At 33.5% G+C, this 21,612-nt stretch overlaps 1 long non-coding RNA gene across 3 annotated transcripts in view; it reads right to left on the bottom strand.

Annotated features, from left to right (window-relative positions):
- The window catches only part of LOC106559688, a 55,765-nt gene extending 39,336 nt beyond the window's left edge, over positions 1-16,429 (bottom strand). For all 3 annotated transcript variants that reach the window (XR_005369725.1, XR_005369724.1, XR_005369726.1), the window contains exons 1-3: positions 16,308-16,429; positions 6,000-6,053; positions 3,986-4,037 (exon numbers count right to left, since the gene is read on the bottom strand). This is a non-coding gene — a long non-coding RNA (uncharacterized LOC106559688). The remainder of the gene's footprint in view (positions 1-3,985; positions 4,038-5,999; positions 6,054-16,307) is intronic.
- Between the last annotated feature and the right edge of the window lie 5,183 nt (positions 16,430-21,612).

The following is a 21,612-nucleotide window of genomic DNA, read 5'->3' as shown; positions in this document are numbered from 1 at the left end:
GGTATTTGCTTCTAAAAACATTTTTTTACACAAGCTTCTGTCTCTTGACAAGCTTTTGCTATCTCATCTGTACTTTTCCAGTTTTATGGGCTCTCTGGTTTCATCACTCTTCCTGATTGGCAAAACTCTTTGAGAACAGAACACTCCAAAAATCACAGCCTAAGTTCAAGCAGCGGGAATGGGATAGGCTAAGTGAAAACGTGAGCTTTCTATTTTGTCACTTCTTTCTATTGTTCCTCTGCCTTCCCATGGTCTTTCATTTGTCCCCTGGCTTCAGAAGAAAGGATTTCCTAGACATCTCCTTTACCCCTCCTATTTATGAAAATTTGTTTTCAGTTGGCTAGTTGTCATTTTGCAAAGTAACTGACAAATGATTTAATCCTCAAAAGTCTGACTTTGCTTAATTAAAATACTCCCTGCCATCACGAACAATGCAAGTACTAGCTGAATTATAGCAGTTGATAATTCTGGTACCTAAAGGGATCATTTCTTTAATGGCTATAATGAATTCTATTTAGAAGACCAGTGCCTTCTTACAAGCACAAGCATGCATCACATCACAGAAATACCTCCTCTAGTTACATCGAAAGTTGGGTTTTCTAATTTTACTTTAACAAGCTTTTACCCACTTTCCAGACTTTTCACCAATATGGAATAAAGTATGCAGATGTGCGGACCTGCCAGAATTTAAATACATACTGGGAATTGGCTGGAAGTCAGTTATGCTTAGATGCAAACTTCTGAGGTTGTCTTATTTTGCATCTCTTAAAAATCAAGGGGAAGATGGTCATATTTTCTTCTTCATTTTTTTTTAATATTCTATTTATTTATTCATGACAGACACACAGAGAGAGAGAGGCAGAGACACAGGCAGAGGGAGAAGCAGGCTCCATGCAGGGAGCCCAATGTGGGACTCGATCCTGGGTCTCCAAGATCACGCCATGAGCCAAAGGCAGACGCTAAACCACTGAGTCACCCAGGGATCCCCCTCTTTTCAATTTTGAATTGCACATTCCTTTGAAAGAGAATATGCTTGCTATCTTAGAGCACAGTAAACAAAATCCAGAGTAAGTCTATAAGCTATCTTAGGTTAGGGGCCATAATAGCACAGTTCAGCGCTACAGCCCCTAACATAGGTCATGTATATGTATATGACAGATGATGAAGATGTATTTGTTAACTGTCAAATGTAATATCAAATGATGATGACAATGAGGTTGAAAGTGGATTATTGACTTAGAATAACTATGCCTAAAAAAAGATCCCAGAACATACAGGATACTTCCTGAAAAGAAGCACCAGTAAGGGGTTGACAAAAAATTACCTCATTAGCAAGCAAATGGTTATTATAATTTAGACAGTATGATGCTGGCACAAAGTCAGACAAATTCAACAATGGAACTAAGTAGAAATCTCGCCAACAACTCCACATTTGGAAACTGGATATATGTAGAGATGGCATTATTTAACAGATTCCTTTGGAATCTCCTGGGTGATAGGAGTGTCTTTTGTTCTTATGGAGCAATGGTGGGTGGGCTCCTGAATGGAGGCTGGCCACCAGGAGGACTAAGCTATGATTAGAAGCTTGGAAATTTCAGCCCCATCTTTTAAATTTTTAAGGTGTGATGTATGGCCCAGAATGTACTCTACCTTGGTAAATGTCCCATGTGAGCATGAACAGAATGTGTATTCTGCTGTTGTTTGATGAATTCTCAATAGATGTCAACTATATCCAGTTAATTGATGGCATTGTTGAATTCAACTATGTACCTACTAATTTTTTGCCTCCTGGATCTGTCCATTTCTGATGGAGAAGCATTCAAGTCTTCAATCATGATGGTAGGTTCATCTATTTCTCCGTGTAGTCCTATCAGCTTTTGCTTCACATATTTTGATACTGTATTGTTAAATACATATTTATTAAGAATTTTTATGTTTTCTGAACTACTGACCTCTTTATCATTATGCAATTCCTTCTTTATCCATGATAGCTTCCCCTGCTCTGAAGTCTGCTCTGGCTGAAATTAATATAGATCCCCACTCTTTTGATTAATGTTAGCATGATCTATATTTCAGCATCCCTTTACTATCAGTCTGTCTTTTTATTCAAATTCAGTTTCTTGTAGAATATACATTGAGATCTTGTTCTTTTATCAGCTTTGACTACCAGTGTATTTTTTTTTTTTTAAAGATTTTATTTATGGGACACCTAGGTGGCTCAGTGGTTGAATGTCTGCTCAGGTTCCTTGTGGGGAGCCTGCTTCTCCCTCTGCCTATGTCTCTGCCTCTTTCTCTGTATCTTTCTTGAATAAATAAATAAAACCTTAAAAAAAATCACAGAGAGAGATCCTGAGCAGGGAGCCTGATGCAGGGCTCAGTCCCAGGACATTGAGATCATGACCTGAGCTGAAAGCAGATGCCCAACCTACTGAACCACCAGGCACCCACCAGGCATTAAAAGACTACCTCTGTCTTTTAATTGGTGCATATAAGACCATCAACATTTAAAATGATTGATATAGTTGGATCAATATCTACCATATTTGTTACTTTTTTCTTCTTCTTGCCCATTTTCCTGACTTTTGTCTTCCACACTTTTTCTGCCTTTTGTGGTTTTAACTGAGCATTTTATGTAATTACATTTTCTTTCCTTAAGAATATCAATTATAGTTTTAAAAAAAACCTTTTGAAAAGCATATGAAGTGTTTCTTCTTTATGCTGATGCTTATCCCTGTGTCTTCTTTCCTTCTATTTTAGGATCTCTGATTATGAGCATTTCTTTTCTAGATCTTACTCTGTGGGAATCCTAAGTGCCTAAAAGTATGATACTTTAAGCTATAAAGGATTTCTGTTTGCTTCTGCTATGATCTAAGAGATTCTGGTAACTACTTGGGGCTCCTGCTTAAGCTCCTACACACTGTGATACATTCTCATAACAGCATTTAATCTCAGGGTTAGCATGGGCATTTACACCTTGGACCAACTCAGCTTTAAGGTTAACTTATTCTTCACTGCTTTCTGTTAAATTTTCAACTTACATCTTTGCTGTTTGATTGTTGGGCCTTTAAAGGTTTTGCTTATTTCTTCAAACTCAACAAAGCATTTTTAATGTAAGATTTAGTTGTTTTGTAGGAGGAGAGCTCTTCTGAGTATCTAAACCACTACTCTGCTGGTAACGGACATGTTTGAAATATGTTTTTAGTTCTATGAAATTTTAAATGTTATTTTTTCAGTCAAAAGGATTACATGCATCTCCCTGAAATATTCTTTAGATTTAGTAAGAATATACTACCATCAGCATTTTAAATTTGTAACTCCTAAATAAGTTCAAATCCCTGTGACTGAGAATGTATTATTTAAAATGTGTCATACTGATGATTTAAGCCATTCCCTAATCACAAAAATTATAAGAGTAAAGTAACATAAGTACAAACTATGTAAAAATAACTTTCAATACGTAGCCAGTCTACAAGGAAAAAAAGAAAAGAAGAGTATCTCAATCATATATCTGTACCTTTCCAATTAGGTAGCATTCCATTGATTACCTGCATTTTCAATGTTGGGCATTTGGCACCATAAATATACAATTTATTTTTGCTACAATAATAATGCCTTCTTCAAAAAAAAACAAGATTTACAAACTTACATGATTTAATATTAGCTTAGCTATTTCTATTCCATTCTATTACACACTTCCTGGATATTAACAGAATTTGCAAACACCAGAGTCTGAGTATCACTATCAATTTGCATTAACATAAAACTCTTCTTCATACTGTCTGTAATTATTTCATGCCTCATAAATTCAACTTGGTCCCTGTGTATTAATTTACCCATAACTCTTCCAAGTCTTGTCGCCAAAATCTTGGCATATATCTTTATAGCACATTTAGTTATTTAAATGTGCCTATAATTTTCCAGACTGTTATCCCTCCCTTTTATAAATTAGTAATAGGTACTTTGCTCATAGCTGGGGAAAACTCACCTTGTCCTGTTTGCTCCACAGAAACTTATCATACAAGGTGGTCAACTTCATCCTGAAATTATAAAATGACTCATTGGATAGCCATATTCTTCTGTTCTTTGCCCTTAGCAAGTTTTCAAATGTCATTTAGAGAAAATTAATTTGTCTCCACAGGACGTTCTAATCTGTGACATTGAAGATATATTTTCAAGCATTTCTTAGCTTTTAAAGTTAGCAGGAAATAAATCCACTAGAGTTATGACACTGTTTTTTTTCCCCTTTATATAAAACCGATGGAAATGAGAAACTATTCTCTGCCATCACAGCACTCTGAGTCTGTTTTCCCTGGGGCAAAACATACTTAGATATAGGACAGAAACTAGGGTGAAACACTATGTTTGAGTGTTAAGGAAATTGTTCCTTAGAGGCCTGAAAAGTTAATGTGTCTCATTAAATTACGACCATGGAACAGTACCAGGTCTCACAGAAAGTCAGAACTAGAAGAGCCTGAAGAAATCACCTAATACTACAAAATCAATTTCTAGGCAAGAAATTGAGGACCAGGAAAGTTATGAGATTTGGTGAACTAATTAATAAAAAATAGAAGATTAGAACTTAGGTTTCTAATTTTTTGTTAAAGGTATTACTCTATATAACTTTGAGCAGATATCAATATTTTTACTTTGATTAACCTTGATAATCCATTTAATTAATATTTTTACTTTGATTAACCTTGATAATCCATTTAATTAAATAATTAACACTTCGTGAACATTTTTCAGATGTGGGACATTTTTCTAGGATTTAGAGCTCAGGAGATACTTCAGAGACCTCATCATCAAGGGACTTATAATTCAAAAGAAGAAATAAATATGTAAATAATCATAGAGTTCTATGTAGCGGGGTAATAAGAATAGATGGACAATAGCCACCTCTGAAAGGTTTCTTATTCCATGTTAAGTAATTCTGGCTTTATCTTAAGGGCTAAGAAAAGACACTGAAGGATTCCAAGCAGACAAGAGGTAGAATAATTTCACTGTTGCAGAAACCTATAGCTATGCCAACATTTTAGATGGTGGGTAGGGGTGAAGAACAAGAGACTAGTCAGTAGGCCATTATATCATTAACACCAAAATACAAAGGCTAGTCCACAGTCATAATAATGAATATAAAGGGTAAAGAACAGCTTAAGACTTTTTTTTTAAGTAGGTAAAATTGATAGAAGGTAAAGACTTAGGCAACTAGTACCAGATGCAGTGATAAGGAATACTCTGGGAGAAACATCTTTGTGTTGGAAGGCTAAAGTGGTTTGGTTTGCCTTAGTTTACATTGGTTAAATTTGAGGTATCTGCTGGATATTCAGATGAATGTCTGTTGTGTATGTGGTAAAATAGAACCTAAAAAATATTTGGTCCAATGATAGAGATTCATGAATACAAGAATAAATGGAAATTGAACTTATGAGATATGGATGAAATTGTATAGCTTTAAGTACAGTTAAAGAAAGACTGAATCAGGGTTTGTGGAATACCAATATTAAGAAAGAAAAAAAAAAAAGAGTGGCTAGGGAAGTTTGAAAAAAAAGTGAAAAGAAGATATTATGAAAAACCATGATGGAGAGAACTTCAAAAAGAGAAAGCTCCCAAAAGATCATGTCCTGCAGAGAGGTTAAGGGAGATAAAAATTCATATTCTTATCTTGAGTTAGTAACACAAAGGTCTTCAGTGGATGATCTAAAAAATAATCTGTCAAATGGTAAGAGAAATGCCGTATCATAGAGTTGAGATATTAGTGAATCAGAGTTTTACATGTACAAAAAATGGAAATCTATTCCTTCAGAAGCTTCTCTCTGAAGGAAAGGAAAAGAAAATTAGAAAACCAGAGATGGAACATACAATAATGAGAAACATGGGACATGTGGGTGGTTCAGTGCATTAGCCTCCAACTCTTCATTGTCCCACATTGGCCTAATTAAATAACAATGGAAAGAATGAAGTTCAGAAATTCTATTACAATATGAAAGTAAAACACTCACCAAACATTCAAGGTGGAAGACATTTTAGAGGCTTATTCCAACTTGCTCACACATCTAAAATCCAAAGAGGACAAGTTATTTAGATAAGTAACCACTGCCGATCAGTAACTGATCCAGGACCAAAACTGATGTTCCACAACAAAACACAGTATTGCTGTGTGTTCTACTCAAACAGTTGGTAAAGTTTTGTTTTGCTTTGTTTTGTTTTGCTTTGTTTTACAAGAACTTCTATTACTGAAGCAACACCAATATTTCTGTTCAAATATGGAAGGAGAACTTGAGTAGATGTGTTCCTTACCATTGGCAAACACTGGAAAATGATCAGTCCTGCCAATTTAGAGTACAAATCAGGATACAAGTAGACTATTATTTGAAGTGATTCTGAGGAAGAAAAGGAATAGATACCCTAAAAATCTCTTTCAACTGATTTTAAGGAACCTTAACTATAACAATGTTATTGTTTTTTGTTTTCTAGTTTCTGTCTCTGACATTTCCATCACTGTCCAGTTACATTTTTTCTTGAACTACTTGCTGTGATAAACATTTTGACTTTCAAAGAGATTCCCACAGATGAGTGACTTTATTCAATCTATTACTTGTTATCTCTTTAAAGATGTTCCTATACTTTACTAGTTCTTCTCTGAAGATAAGCACTAAAAGGAATCAGTTGAAAAGCATCAGGCATTTGGAAACATAGATTTTCCTTTAAATTCTGTTATTTTTAAAATCAGTTTTATTACAAAGTTCTACCTATTTAGGCTACAGTTTATGTGTGCTACATTCTAAATTTACTTATAGTTTGTGTGTGCTGCATTCTAAAACATTTGAAATGCCATAAAATGCTAATACGTCTATTAAACAAGAAAGCTTGAGATGAATGCTCTGAAAATGGACCTGGTGGGGTCTGTTTCCTTCAGTGATGAGCTCCAGCAACCTAGCTCCCATCCCAGAACTCCGTAAGTGCAAATGAATGAAATAATGACAAAAGTTCCCCCTGCCCAAAGTGAAAATATACACATTAGAATATGGGAAATTTTAGCTAGCACATTTTGCAATAAATTTACAGGATCTGTGCTTGTAAATTTACAGGATCTGGTGAATTATTTATCAGTAATATGAATATTTGTCTTACTTTGCCCAGGAGAGCCTCAGTTATTTCATATAGTTATCCCTTTGTCCTGGTTAGTACCTCCTTTCATTTTCAGAAATATCTATGTTTTGACAGTTATTTATATTATTTATGTAGTCATCATATTTACTAGCTATACTCTCCAACTTACTCATTACCTACATTCTTTCTTCTTATACACTGAATGAAGTGAAAATTAGAATAATTATTTGAATTAGTCTGAAAATATATACTTTTGCTTTATCTGAATAGCTCAAGAAAATGTTTTGAGTTTTAAGTGTTGTAGAAATGAAGTTTCTCTAAATCATATACTTGTTAGAAAACAGTAAGCTAAAAAATATAGACAAGAGCAAGTATGGAGAACTTAGAATTCAGACTGTCTTTCTAAAGGCATTTTAAGAGAAGGGAACATAGATTTTGGGGAAGGAAAGCTAATTGTTTCCCTATAACATATTTCGAAAATGATTATGTAAGCTGAGGCAACTTATTTTATAAACATAAATTTATTAAGTTTATAATATGGATCACTGATTAATTAAGAGTAAAGTTTTTAAAAATAAACCACATTGCTAATTTACAACTAATAGCTTTTAATTCTATAATACAGGAATGTTTTTTTTTTTTAATTTTTATTTATTTATGATAATCACAGAGAGAGAGAGAGAGAGGCAGAGACACAGGCAGAGGGAGAAGCAGGCTCCATGCACCGGGAGCCAGACGTGGGATTCGATCCCGGGTCTCCAGGATCGCGCCCTGGGCCAAAGGCAGGCGTCAAACCGCTGGGCCACCCAGGGATCCCCAGGAATGTTTTTTTAAAAGATTTTATGTATTTATTCATGAGAGACACAGAGAAAGAGGCGAAGACATAGACAGAGGGAGAAACAGGCTCCCTGTGGAGAGCCTGATGTGGGACTCGATCCCAGGACTCCAAGATCACGACCCAAGCTGAAGGCAGAAGCTTAACCACTGAGCTACCCAGGTGCCCAATAGGAACCTTTAATAACTGTTCATTTCTACTTTGAATTTGTTTATTCCATTTTGACTAAAAATATATATTGTTGGACACAGAGAAGTATAGTTCATGCTTTCAACCTCAGAAGCTTCCAAAATTAGGGTAAGTATAAATCAACAACAAAGTTTAGTTTCTATTTACCCAATAATCTGGAAATGAAATAAAAAGCCACAACAATTATTTTAGCAAAGCCCTATGCTTTTGATCAGGAAACACAATTTTAACTTAAGAATCTGCCCTTCCCTTTCAAATATCATCTCTTGGGGAAAGATAACTAATTTAAACAAATAGCAGCCAATCCAATAATGCCACTGTGAAGAATTGCTAAAAATCATTACATAGCTTACTGAAAAGATGAAATTCAGCTACATTTCAAGATATATATATTTTTACTTTATTTTCAAAATGACAAAATATTATAATATGTATGAGAAAAGCACTGCATGGCTATAAACTGCTGCCTTCAAGTGGCTTACATTCCACTGGTATGAGGAGGGGTCAGAAGAAACTAACAAATATGTAGAATAGAGTAGATGCCGGATGATCATAATATTAAATTAATGACTGTTCAGTGACTAAATGTGCCAACAATTACAACAGATCTATCAATAAGGCACAGAAAACTACTGACTTTCTCCAATAAGTCCAGAAGTAGAAAATACTGGCTGGCAAAGAACAAGAAAAATCAAGTAACTATAGATAAATATAAAATATAGTTAAGATATATATATATATAGATTATAGATTAAGATATATATATATATATATATATATACACATATATAATAGATAAGATAAAAATTAGCCTAATTCCAAATACATTTTTTTAATGGGCAACTTTTACTTTTTACCACTTCACTGATATAAAATACTTTAAACCTCATGCAACTAAAAAGACTTTTGAATAAATGAGGAAAGCTAGTAAAAACAAAAAAAAGCATAAGTAGTAAAAAATTATAACTGAGAAACAAGCGCTTTACTAAAGTATGTGGTCTGAAAGTTGTTCAGGCTATTATTGGTTCATGCTCCTTTGAGTAAAACAACTTACAATGTCTTTGTGAAGACAGATTTTCCAGTGTTGCTTTTTACTCTTCTCATGTGTCTACTCTACCGCAATGACCTATTCTCTCCCCTGCCACCCCCCAAAAAATCTGATAATCAAGAACAGAAAACTTTCTAGACTGGCAAAAGAGTCACCCTGATGTTTTGCTAACTAGAGTGCTGGACCAAATCATAGCTATGCTGTCTCTGAATCGCAAGGGCACTCTCAGTAGTCAGCGTTATTAAATCCATGATTAAATTCTTCAAATGATATGAGTGATATTTTTAACCATTGCTCTTTAAAATAGGAAGAAGCTCGGAATGCCTGGGTGGCTCAGCGGTTGAGCGTCTGCCTTTGGCTCAGGGCATGATCCTGGTCCTGGGATCCAGTCCCACATCAGACTCCCTGCATGGAGCCTGCTTCTCTCTCTGCCTATGTCTCTACCTCTCTCTGTGTGTCTCTCGTGAATAAATAAATAAATAAATAAATAAATAAATAAATAAATAAATCTTTAAAAATAAAATAAGAAGAAATTCATTGACATGACAATTAAATAATTAGATTTGATAGGATATACTGACTCATTGACTACTGTATCAAAGAAACAGAAGAAATGAATATTTTTAAAAATCTCTACAGCTGAACTTTCTTTTAGTCTCATTCTTTCCTAGACAATCTTCCAAAACTCTACAGTTAACCATGTAGAAAATATATTTTCCTTAAGGAGGAAGATCATAAAATCATCAAGTCCAGAAAGGAAGTGCATTTTAATCCTCAACCACATTTTAATGATAGTTCATTGCCTCCTTCTTTATTTATGTTTTATCTTTCTCATATAGAATTATTGATGTCTGACATGAAAAAAAATTGGGATGGGGCACCTGGGTGGCTCAGCTAGTTAAGTGTCTCACTGTGGATTTCAGTCATGTCATGCTCTCAGGGACTCCCCAATTAGCAGGGACTCTGCTTATCTCCTTATCCCTCTGCCCCTCCCTGTACTCACATGCACATGCTCACTCACTTTCTCTCTCTCTGATAAGCAAGAGAAAGAAGGAAAGAAGAAAGAAGGAAAGAAGAAAGAAGGAAAGAAAGAAAGAAAGAAAGAAAGAAAGAAAGAAGAAAGAAAGAAAGAGAAAGAAAGAAAAAGAAATAAAGAAAGAAAGAAAAGAGAAAGAAAGAAAGAAAGAAGAAAGAAAGGAAGGAAGGAAGGAAGGAAGAAAGGGAGAAAGGGAGGGAAGGGAGGAAGGGAGGAAGAAAGAAAGAAAGGAAGGAAAGAATCAGGATCTTTTTGGCTCTGATTTACATATATGACCTCTCAATGCTCTGCTAATTACTTCAAGCCCTGCACATATTTTATTCTTTGTGGTCATCTTACTTTGTGGCCCAGCCTCTAGTTGCATACCAGGTATCCATTTACCCGCTCTTTCATAGAAGAATCCTATCTTTTGTTCAGGAGAGATCGTTAGCCAAGATCAATTCTTTAGCCTCCCACTAGGTGTATACATTACCAAGTTCTTAAAAACTAAGATCCTGAGAAAGCTCCTTAAAGGGAACTGACTCCTCTGAGGCATCTGACCTGTTCTCTTTCCTTCTTCATCCCTTATGTTGCTCAGGACATAAACACGTTAGCTAGAGCATCGGAAGCTATATTGGGCCACAGAAGAACCTCAGGAATGGAAACCCTACACTAAACATGAAGAAAATTAAACTCAGAAGCAGGATACACCCCAAATAACACTGCTGAATCACCATGCTAGACATGAACTATCTACATCCAGTTTTTTTTTTCATAGGAGAGAGAATATTTTATTTTATCCACTGTCTTCAAATTCCTGTCACTGACATCTCTATAATTTCTCACTGATTTGCTTGCTTTATGTAACTTGGGTGAATTCTGATCAATGACTCAGATGTACAGTAAGAAATTATTGCTCCAACCCTGACATTCTATCTTTCTAGTCTATAACAGCAAAAGTATATTTTAATCTTCATAGTAGGTTCTTTGACTATCTTCTGGGAAAGGAGAGTTGAGGAATTGAGATTTATTTTTTTCTCTATCTTGATCATTTTCTATGGCCAAATATTTTCTATCACACAGTAGTTGGCCAATGTTCTAAAGTCTGACAAAACTGGAGTTTGTCTCTGGCTTGGTGTTTCTGGTCACCCATCCTTGCACTATTACACTAAAGATGCCCCTTACTCTCCATGCCTGCTGAGAATCTTGGTAGGGTAAGGCGAGCCTTTTACGCAGATGCTCCCTAGGCTTTGAATGTATGATGCATGTGAATCTCCTCATTTTTCAATCTTTTCCTCACTTCCTGGAGCCCATTTAGGTTTACTCCTTACCCTCCTGGTGTTCTGTCTTTCTATAGAAATAATCTAATTTTTTGTGACTCTTTTTTGACATGCATGTTTCATACCTTCATAAGCCAAATTTCAGTAACTTTCATCCCAGCCCAAGACCTGCTGTGCTACCTCAAAGAAAGAAGAAGGAACTATCAGGGACTTTTGAATACCTAAAATAAAGTCCAGTCTGGAGGATACAGAAAGGAAGAAAAAGTGAACTTCTACTTTCTCTCCAAGTTTAGAAAAAATATGACCTCTCTGAAGGATAAACAGATATAAACTACAAATTTACTTTTTTTTCTTTCTGAAATGTTCTCATCACATCTGGAAAAATTTCCTGTGGCTACATATTTAGGCACTCTCTAGAAATTCTAGAAAATGATGGCTTTCTACTTGACCTTATGACCATTATATTATGTCTAATTACCATAAAATCTCTAGCTCAATCAAAATATGTTTAATCTTTAAGCATTTTTTACAGATAATTTATTTTATAATTTGGTAAGCAATATTATAGCTTAGCCACAGATTCCCAATATCATATAGCCAACAATTTACCCAACTATATTATATATCCATAGGTATTAAATTTTGTTTTTATTCTCCTCTTGAAGAAATTAGCAGTGCAGTATAATAGAAACCACAACATAATAATTCATTTTAAAAGTGAGTAATCTTTCTTTTCTTCAACCTTTCTTTCTCTGGATTACTATATATTGATAAATAATTTACTCCTCTGTATCAACAGACTACTTAATTTAAATTTAAAAGCTATATAAAAATAAGTGCTACAATCATACCACCATTGTTAATGATTCATAGCAAACTCTGTATTAAATTATGCCCAGAAAGAATCTTTTAAAGGGCTCATTCCATCATATGTTGCTCAATATAGGAGGAAAATGCATCCAACTGTGACTTTTGGCTAAGATAATAACAAAGAGGCAGTTTAACATTTGTTAATTATCGTTATGATGTCTTCTATAAATAATAATAATTTTAGAGCTCCATCATCATTAAAATGTAAACAGTTCTTATAGATTGGCCTGAATTATATCAAGCCAATGAATTAAATTTTTAGCCAAACACTCCTCTGGGAGGTTAAGGAAACAGAGCTTCTTTCTGCCTTCCTTTCAGCTCTGTTCCTGCTACTTTCACGTTGTTGGACGTGACTATCTTATCACGTGTTGAAGTGACTATCTTATTTCTCCTATGAATTATGAGGAGCAAAGGAAGAGGAATGATCTCTAGTTGTTAACTCAGCCTACCCAGATATCCAGACCCCATGCTGATAAATGTGGATCACAATAATAGCATGCAGAATCAGTTCACTAAGTGGGATAGATTTCTCCCCATGACTTAAATGCTTATGCATGTAGTCAAAAATAATAAATGCTTACTGAAGAATGAATGATTAAAACAATATAAAACCTATAATGACGTGTAAGCAACCACACTACACATTAAGCTACTCTTCTAGATTCAAGACAGGAATGTAAAGAGAGGTTGCCTCAAAGAATTAAATCCAATATTCATGATACTGAACTGAGTTAATAAATAAAATGTTTTAAGAACGTTAGATTTCATTTTTAGATATCTCAAAGAAACTTCTTTTTCACCTTTCTTAAAACATCTTCTTCTTCAGTCTGACAAATCTTTGACCATTTTGACCCTGTTTTCTCTTTACTGTCATTCATGTTTTCCCTGTAGATTTCAAATATTCATAACCAAGGGCAATTCTGATGGATATTGCTTAAAAATCAGGAAGTAAGATGATAAAAGTTGTGATTTTTACATTTTCCTTCAGGATGGATCCAAAGAAGGCACAGTATGATACATCTTTCAAGACTTAGATGAAGGTTTACAATCTACATTATGGGAAATTAAAGCTTTTAGATAGAAAGTGAGCATTTCTAACCTGAATAGCACAAAGTTACACAACAAAATCATGAAAAGGCAATAAAAGATTTAGAAATTAGTTATTTGTCCCATACAACATGGAGAGTTCTATTGACTAGACATGGCCACTGGATGATATTTGCTTGCTTTGATCTTATTCAAAATCTACTTGACATCAGACACATAATGAACAAAAGTTTACAAGCTTTGTATCTTTTGGTGAAGAACATGAAGAAAGTATGAACTGAGAAAGAAAGGTTGTATAAATTCTTTGGCATATTTATAGTTGTACAATCTTGACAAACATCCTATACTCAAGCAGGATTAAGAATTAATACTTTCTGCCATAAACTAGATCTCAGATTACAGGGAAGTAATACACTGATGAATACTAACTTGGCATTTTCAACACAGTTAATATTAGTTCTTTGTAATATCAAATGTACATCTCTACTCCCTCATACTGTATCACTGATATTAAGCAACTTTTTTCTTAAATGAGAAGAGCTTGTTAACTTAGCGAGCAATAACACCCAAACTATCATGCCCCCTTTACTTTTAGAGAGGCAAACTTTTAGGGGGCACCTGAGTGGCTCAGCAGTTGAGCAGGGCGTGATTCCGGGGTCCTGGGATCGAGTACTGCATCGGGCTCCTCACACGGAGCCTATGTTTCTACCTCTGTGTCTGTGTCTCTCATGAATTAAAAAAAAAAAAAAAAAAAATCTCTCTAAAAAAAGAAAGAGAGAAAGGCAAACTTTTATCTGCTTTACCTGTTTGTGAGTATGTCTTTCCTTCCTTCCTGCCTCCCTCACATTCTTAATAACAACCACTATTAAGCATCTTCTTCATGCCAGATGATTTTCTATGTACTAAGAGATTAAATCTGTCTCTGTAAGCATAGCTTTAATTCTACTAGAGGAAGATTGATGGCAAACAAATGAATTTGCCATCTTTTAGATGATGACGAGTGCTAGGGTGAAATCTAAAGTAAGACAAAGGGAACATACAGTGTTCTTGGCTGGAGAAGGGCAGATGCTATTTTATATACACCAGTTAGGAAAGGCCTCTGACAAAATGATCTTTAACCAATGACCTGATCAAAGAAAAGGGATGCAACACAGACACACTGCTCTCTGGAAGAATATCCAAAGCAGAGGGAACAATAGATTCAAAGGCCTTGAGGCAGGAGAAGGCCCAGTTTATTCACCTTTCAAGTTGAACAAAGGTTTACAAGGATGAAATTGGGAAGATAGAGTTCTGAGAGGTGGTAGAAAATTCCTTTGCTATTTCCCTGTGGCAGCTGGGGTGGAGTTTTTCCGGGTTACATTTCACAGTATGTGCCTGTGGTTCCTGGCCTTCTCATGGCAATTCAATTTCTGCTTCCTATACTTCTTGTGTGCTTCAGTGGTCAGGATTATTAAAATATATCAGTAGTATAGAGCCCTAAGCTAAAGCGCATATCTGGTCCCAGTTTCCCTATGGGCATTTGGCTTGGTGTCTATTCAGTATTCTTTCTTTGCTTTTCTGCTTCATTTCAAATGCTTGTGGATTCTTCAATTCTTGATTTCAAGCTTAGCTACACATTTAATTTCTTCACCTATATATTCTATATGCTTGAGGCATAAAGTGGATTTCCCGTGATATTACATACCATCATATTTACCTAAAAATGACTGATCAGTGGGCCCAATTGTTTGACAAAATTGACTATCTTCATAAAAATACATTTTTAAATGTTTCAAATTCTCATATCTAAAGAAAATGAAGATATTTGATAAATTCATAGTTTAAGCTTACAGAAGACACCTTTTGTGTTCTGGCTGTTTCCATGTTGATATTCCATAAAATGTTAAAATTTATTTAATATGGGGCAGTATAATATGAGGAAGATAAAATGTTTAGCAGCCAGATGACCCAACTTTTTAGACTAAAGCATAGAATATATTTGACCATGGCAATAAATATATAAAACAGGGAACAAAAAACAAAAACAAAAACAAAACAAAAAAAACAGGGCATGAAGTATAAGAAGTTTTAAATATAAACTATAAGGACCATTTAAAAAGAAACTAACTGAAATGTATGCCACCATTCTATAGTGAAAATACAGTTTCCTATTTTATTGAAAATATAATAGTTATAACTACATTTTCAAAGTCCACAATAAAAGAAAATGGGTAAATAAATCAATACAGCTCAGACTATGTCCTCATAATTCATTGAATTAAATGCCTAATTTCCTCCACCAGACTCCACAGAAAATGAAATCTAATTTCATCAGAAACATTTACAGATTCATCTAGCTAATTCATTTAATAGTGAAGACTGGATTATACTCCAATAATTGGGACTGGAGGAATATAAATTTGGGGATCACTAAAGAAATGAAAACATTCACAAGTAACAAGTATTGACTTGCTGTCAGGTAGCAATCACACAAATAGCTGGTAAACAATATACTAAGTGGTTGTAAAAACACTGTGCTATTTATGCCCTTACATGAGGGCATGAGAAAGTAATAACAAACTAAAATCATGCTTTTATCTGGCAAAACAAAGGCTCATTTAGCCAATATCCATCCATCCAAATTTCTAATTACTCAAGAGGTAGTCTTCTCAATGACAAACTCCTGATTTGCTACTTATTTGCTACTGACTCAGGGCAAATTATTTAACCTGTCTCTTGGTATCTTCAACTACAAAATGCATATATTATTATAGTACCCCTTCATGGCTTATTTATAGGGAACAAATAATCTAAAATATATAAAGTCTAAAACCAGTTCCTGATACAGAGTAGGAATTATAAAAGTGCTTCTTACATTATCGACCGCCTTATGTGATACGAACTAGATTGTTTGGAGGCAGTATAACTACTTACGTAGGCGTTGTGTAAGAAAGATGACAGAGGGCTTCTCAAGCCAAGTATCATTACCTGGAAATTGTATATAAAGAAAACATGTGAAGATCGCAGACTAGAGACATGGGTTCACTAAAAGACTGAGATTTAATAAATTATTAAATATTTTGTCTCCAACATACCTTATCACCATACCAATAGGCTATAGTGAAGTCATAATGCCTTTTGGCTGAAAAAGCTGCAAAATGCAAATGCTCTCTGGAAAGCAGAACTTTAAAAAGCCCAAAGCTAAGAAGAGACAAGACCAAGGACACTAGAGGAATTTGGAATATCTGGCAACTACATCCACAACAAAATATTTTAAATACATCAAACATCTACCCATATTAACATAAAACTTCACACTAGAGGCCCATTTATGTCAGCTCCTACTACCCAAAACAACATGTTTAATCTTTAACAAAAAATTAAAAGACAAGAAAAAACATGGACTATAGAAAAAAAAACAAACAAACATCATAACCAGATTCAGGTATGACATAGATGTGAGAATTATCAGACAAGGAATACAAATTAACTATGCTAAACATGTTAAGAGTGCTAATGAAAAAAATAGATTAACATACAACCATAGATGGATATTATAAGCAGTGGTATGAAAATTTGAATTTAGAATTAAAAGAAAATACTGAAACCAAATTTTAAAAACACGATCCAGAAATGAAAAAATCTTTAATGGATTCATCGATAAACTTGAAATGGCTGAGGAAAGAGTCAGTAAGCTTAAAAATATAGCAATAGAAAAATCCAAAGCTGAAATGGAAATAAAGGGAAAAAAAGAATGAAAAAAAAATCCATGAATTTTGAGGACAGTTTCAAAAGATGTACCATACAAATATTGGAAAAGCAGGAGAAAATAAAACAGAGAGCAGAAGAAATATTTGAAGTAGCAATGGCTAAGAGCTTTCTAAATTTAATGATGCACATCAAACCACAGATAGAGGAAAATCGCAAAACACCTAGCAGATAAATAGCACGAAAACAAAAACAAAAACATAACAAAACAAAAAAAAAACCCACAACAGGATATATTCAAACAACAGAACATCAAAGACAAAGGGATCATTTTAAAAGGACTAGGAGCTGGAGAGATTACCTACAGAAAAGCAAGGTTAAGAATTACAGTGGACTTCTCTGAAAACACACAAGCATGAGGATAGTGGGATGAAATTTTAAAGTGTCAGAAAAAAATCAAGTTATAATTCGGTATTGAGCAAAATTATCCTCAAAGGTGAAGGAAAAACAAAGACTCTCACACAAACAAAAGCAGAGAATTTATCACTAGCTGACCTGCCTTGTAAGATCTAGTCAAAGAAGTTATTCAGAGAGAAGGAAAATTAGGTCAGAAACTCAGATATACATAAACAAAAGAAGAACAGTGGTCAAGGAATAAATGAAAGTAAAATACAATATTTTTCTTATTTTTTCTAGCTTTATTGAGATATAATTGACAAAACATTGGATTAGTTTAACGTGTATAATGGGGTGATTTGATGTTAGAATTTCATGAAAAGATTATCATAATAAGGTTAGTTAACACATCCATCAGCTCAGTTACCTTTTGTGTTCGTGTCTGTTGAGAATTTTTAAGATCTACACTCTTAGCAACTTTCCCAGTATACCATATAGTATTGTTAATTATAGTTATCATTTTGTACATTATATCCCCAGTACTTATTTATTGTATAACTAGAAGTTTGTATCATTTGAACACCTTCATCCATTTCATCCATTTTCCTGGCCCTAGCAAGCACTAAGCACTAATCTACTCTCTGTTTATGTTTAGTTTTATTAGATTCCACGTATAAGTGAGATCATATATTTGTCTTTCACTGTCTGACTTATTTCGATTAACTTAATGCCCTCAAAGTTTATCCATTTTGTAACAAGATTGTGGCAAGATTTACTTCCTTTTAATGGCTGAATAATCACCCATATAGGTCACATTTTCTTCATCCATTCATCCACTGGTGAACACTTAAGTTGTTTCTATGCCTTAGCTATGATAACAATACTGTGATGAACTAGAGATGTACACATCTCTTCAAGATAGTGATTTCATTTCCTTCAGATAATACCCAGAAGTGGAATTGCTGAGTCATATGGTGTTTTTAATATTTTGAGGATCAACATCCTGTTTTCCATAGTGGCTGTACCAATTTACATTCCCACAAAAAGTGCACAGGGCTCTTTTCTCCATATCCTCATCAGCACTCATTATCTTTTGTCTTTTTGATTATAGCCATTCTAACAGGTGTGAGATGATATCTCACCATGGTCTTGATTTGCATTTCCCTGATGATTAGCAACACAAAGCATACCTTTCATGTACCATTGGCTATTTGTATATCTTCTCTGGAAAAATGTCTATTCAGGTCCTTTGCCCATTTTTAATTGGATTATTTGGGGTTTTGCTATTGTATTATATGAGCTCCTTATATATTTTGGTTATTAACCTCTTATCATATGTACATTTTGCAAATATTCCCTCCCATTTTGTAGGTTTACTTTTCATGTTGTTGATCATTTCTTTAGCTGTGCAGAAACTTTTTAATTAGACATAGTCGGACTTGTTAATGTCCAATGACAAGGAGCTTTTCCTCCTGTCTTCTTTTAGGATTTTAACAGTTTCAGGTCTTAATACACTTTGAGTTCATTTTTGTGAGTGCTGTAAGATAAAAGCCCTATTTTTCTTATTTTTAACTGATCTAAAGTTAGTTTGATTTAAAGTAATAATAGCAACAAGGCATTGGGTGATAGTAACATATATATAAGCAAAGTGAAATGACAGCAATGTTAAAAGAGGCAGGAACAAGAGACTATGAACACATGGTTTTGGAATATTTGCACTACAGGGGAAGGAGAATAGTGTTATTTGAAGGTAGATTTATGTTAATAAAAAATGCATATTGTAAACTCTAAGGTAACCTAAAATATTTGTAAAGATGTATATTTGACATTAGCAGAATAAATAAAATGGAGCCATATAATGTGCTCAACTGAAATAAAAAAAGTATGAAAAAAGAAATCCCTAACAAGAAATAAAAAATATTTAACATGATTACTATTAATCCAAACATATCAATAATTACTTTCAATTAAAATGTTCTACATACATCAATGAAAAAATAAAAATTTTCAGATTGGATGAAAAAAAAAAACAACCCAACATTTTTATCTAAAACAAAAACATTTCAAATATAAAGATTCTGATAGGATAAATGCAAAGGAATAAGAATAATCATGCTAAGACTCATCAAAAGAATACTGGAAGAATAGTTGTTTATTGTTTTTAGTTAATACAATCCTAAAGGGATATGAATCTAATGATAGAACATCCAAATACATGAGGCAAAAACCAATAGCACTGAAAAGAAAAATAGGCAAATCCATTATTATAGCTGGAAATTTAAACATCCTCCTTTGATAAGGCCAAATAGGTAGAAAATCAAAGAGGAGAGAATGGACCTGAACAGCAATATCAATCATCTTGTTCTAATTGATAATTTTAGAATACTCTCTTCATTAATAGTTGAATATTCATTCTTCTCAAGTTCATATAGAATATGTACCAAAATAGACCACATTCTGGGCCATAGAACAATGTTAACAAATTAAAAGGAACTTAAATAATGCGAAGTATGTTCTCCAACTACATTGGTTTTTAAACTAGAAATTAAAACCAGCAACGTAGCTGGAAAAAATCACCAAATATTTGGAAATTAAATGGTAAATTTCTAAATAACACATGGGTCAAATAATATGTCTCAAAAGGAATTAAAACATATTTTGAACTAAAGGAAAATGACAATACAACTTATCAAAATTATTTTCATGTTGTGAAAACAGTGCAGTGCCTAAGGGGAATGTATGACATTTACTGCATATGATACAAAAGAAAGATCTAAAAATCAATAAGGGAAGCTTCCATTTTAAAAGACTAAAAAAAGACTATTAGTTTATTTATTTATTTTTATTTTTTTAAGGACTATTAGTTTAATTCTAAAGCAAGCAGAGGGGAAAAAATAAATTAGAGCACTAAGCATAAAATTGAAAACAAGAAAACAACAGAGAAAATAAATATAACTAAAAGGTAGTTCTTTGAAAATAACCATAAAATTTATAAACTTCTAGCCAGGCTAACCAATAAAAAAAGAAAGAAGAAACAAACTACTAATATGAAAATTGAAAGGGAATCATCACTGCTAATTCCATGAATTAAAATGATATAAAACAATAATATGAATAGCTCTATGGTCACTAATGTGAAAATTTAAATAAAATAGACCAACCTACCAAAATTCATACTAAAAAAAAAAAAAAAAAAAAAAACAAACTATCTGAAAAATTCTATATCTGTTAAAAAAGTTGAATTATAACCAATAGCCTTCCAGACCAATAAATTGTCAAACTCAGATTATTTCACTGATAAATTCCAACAAACATTTAAGGAAAAAATGGCACCAATTCCCTAAAATCTCTCCCAGAAGAAGAGGTAGAGGGAAACTTCCTAACACTTGAGAATAGCACTGCCCCAATACCAAAACAAATAAAGACTTTACAAGAAAGGAAAACCATAATCAATGTCTCTCATGAACATAGGCACAAAAATCCCCAGAAAAAAAATCATCAAACTGAACATATCAATGTATAAAAAGTGTCATTTATCATAACCAAGTGAAACATATTCCAAGTGTGTAAGGCTAGCTTAACATTTGAGAATTAATCAATATAATCAACATGAATAGAAAAATCATACAATCATATCAATTGATTCAGAAAAGCATTTAACAAAGTCCAATATCCACTCAAGATAAAAAAAAAAAACATAAAAGCTAGGAATCAAAAGAAATTATTCAATTTGATAAAGAACATTTACATAAAACCTACAGCTAGCCAACATCATAGTAAATCGTGAAAAACTGGATACTTGCCCCCTAAGATCAGGAATAAAAGAAAAATTGCTTTTCCACCTTTTGGCTAAGATCAAGTGCAGGAATAAAAGAAGAACGTTTTTTCTCTCCATTCGTACTAAATATTGTACTGGAAGTCAAAAAACACCAATACAAGGAAAAGAATAATACAAGAAGATAAAAAATAAATAAAAGATATACAGATTGAAGAAGAAATAAAACTGTCTCTATTTGCAGATGTTATAAATATCTATATAGAAAATTCCACAGAATTCATTCTTCCTAGCAACAACAACAAAAAATCTTCCCAGAACATTTTTTTAAAAAAGTAAGCACATCAAAACCACAAGTTA

The sequence above is a fragment of the Canis lupus genome, chromosome 14 (genome assembly GCF_011100685.1).
Source record: "Canis lupus familiaris isolate Mischka breed German Shepherd chromosome 14, alternate assembly UU_Cfam_GSD_1.0, whole genome shotgun sequence".
In the NCBI taxonomy this organism is placed as follows: Eukaryota; Metazoa; Chordata; class Mammalia; order Carnivora; family Canidae; genus Canis; species Canis lupus.
Note: the sequence above shows the minus strand (reverse complement) of the source record. Positions and strands in the feature narration are given on the sequence as shown.